A 2,551-nucleotide genomic window follows, 5' to 3' on the forward strand; every position below is an offset into this window, starting at 1 on the left:
TGCTTTTTCGATCATCCGTATTTCCTCCCCAATCTGCATCACAGTATCCTACTAGATGCGTACTCGTATCCTTTGTGTAATGTAGCCCATAATCAACTGTCCCTTTGACATATTTGATTATCCTTTTTACTGCTAGAAGGTGAGACTTCTTAGGTTTTGCTTGATATCTGGCACATACGCCCATACTTAAGCACAGGTCAGGTCTACTTGCCTTTAAATACAGTAGACTCCCGATCATACTCCTATAGAGTTTTGGATCAACATCTTCTCCTTCATCATCTTTGGTCAACTTGGTGGTTGTGGACATGGGAGTACGTGATGATTTGCTCGTGTCAAGTTCAAATCTTTTCACCAGATTCCGAGCATACTTCCCTTGAGAGACGAAGATTTCATCTTTGTCTTGCTTGACTTGTAGTCCCAGAAAATAACTGAGTTCTCCAAACATACTCATCTCAAACTCAGCAATCATTGTCTGAACAAACCAATCAACCTTTGACTGGGATGTAGATCCAAACACGATATCATCCACATAGATTTGTACTACTAATAGTACATCGTCCGAATTATGGATGAAAAGTGTTTTGTCTACTCCCCCTCTTTTGTAGCCGTTCTCGAGTAGAAAACTGGCTAATCGTTCATACCATGCCCGAGGGGCGTGGTTTAACCCGTAGAGAGCTTTCTTCAATCTGTACATGTGAGTGGGAAAATGTGGATCCTCAAAACCAGAACACTTCTTCTTGGATCACACCATTGAGAAAGGCACTCTTGACATCCATCTGAAACAACTTAAAAGCAAGAAAACACGCAATGCCAAGCAACAATCTAATAGACTCTAGTCGAGCAACGAGTGCAAAAGTTTCATCGAAGTCAATACCTTCAATTTGTGTGTATCCTTGAGCAACTAACCTGGCTTTATTGCGAACTACTTCTCCCGACTCATTTGTTTTGTTTTTGAAAATCCATTTCGTTCCAATCACATTAATGTGATCTGGTGGGGCACAAGATACCACACATCATTTCTCACAGATTGCTCCAGCTCATCGTGCATTGCCTTTACCCAGAATTCGTCCTTCAATGCTTCATCCACTCGAGAAGGTTCATTCTGCGAAGAAAAACACACAAAACGTACCATATCTTGATAATTCATCCTCTTACCTCGTGTACGCATGGGATCGAGTACATTTCCTATCACATCATCTTCGGAATGATTCCTGTGAACTGTAGGTGTAGGAGCAATTTCCAAATCTTCTTCTTCCTTGGTCTCAACTTCTGCATTGTCACTCTGTTCTTCTACCGAGTGCTCACTGGGAACATCGTGAAGTAGTTTCGGCGGGACTTCACTCTGGTCTGCACTATGTTCCTCATCAAAGACAACATTAGCTGATTCCATAATCGTTCTAGTGCGCAAATTGTATACTCGATAGGCAGCAGAGTTCATTGTGTAACCCAAGAACATACCTTCATCACTTTTGGCATCGAACTTTCCTCTGTATTCTCGATCATTCAACACAAAACATCGACAACCAAATATATGAACAAACTTCAGAGGAGGGGTCTTACCTTTCCATATTTCATATGGAATTTTGGCTGTGCCTGGTCTGATATGGACGCGGTTGACAAGGTAGCATGCCGTACTTACCGCTTCTGCCCAGAAACGTTTCGCAACGTTTCTTGCATGTAACATTGTTCTCGCCATTTCTTGCAGTGTCCTATTCTTCCTTTCAACCACTCCATTTTGTTGAGGAGTTTTAGGTGCAGAATACTCGTGGACAATCCCATATTTGTTGCAGAATTCTGCAAACTGTTCATTTTCAAATTCACGCCCATGATCACTCCGAATTCTCTGAACACTTCCTTTTCCATTTCGGAGTTGCAGCCATAAGTGTCCGAATACACCCAATGTTTCTGACTTCTCTCTTAAGAACCTGACCCAAGTAAAACGTGAGAAATCATCAACACATACAAACACATACCTCTTTCCTCCAAGACTCTCTGTCTGCATTGGTCCCATCAAATCCATGTGCATCAACTCAAGGATTTTAGATGTGTGTATCCCATCGATCATTTTATGATTTACCTTGATTTGCTTTCCAAGTTGACATGCTTTACACACCAGTGTTACCTGCGATGATAACTCAGGTAATCCTCGTACAGCATTTGACCTTGACAGCTTTACCAACGACCTTGTGTTAATGTGTCCCAATCGTTGATGCCATAACTCGAGTTCAGAGTCAGCTGCTGTGAAGCACTTCTCACTTTGAGTGTTTTCGTCAGGATTTACCCAAGTGTAGCAATTACTTGGAGTTCTTTTTCTTGTCAACACACAATCTCTAAGAAAATTTGTAACAACACAAGCATCTTTAGTGAAATTTACCTGAAATCCAGAGTCACACAGTTGACTGATGCTTATGAGATTTGCCTTGAGCCCTTGGACAACATTGACATCTGTAAGTTTGGGCAGTCCTGATGCATCTAGATTTCCTTTGCCCAAGATCTTTCCTTTTCTTCCATCTCCAAATGTCACGTTTCCTCCTTTGAGATTTTCTTCGAA

Source organism: Tarenaya hassleriana, unplaced genomic scaffold (assembly GCF_000463585.1).
Source record: "Tarenaya hassleriana unplaced genomic scaffold, ASM46358v1 Cleome134, whole genome shotgun sequence".
NCBI lineage: Eukaryota > Viridiplantae > Streptophyta > Magnoliopsida > Brassicales > Cleomaceae > Tarenaya > Tarenaya hassleriana.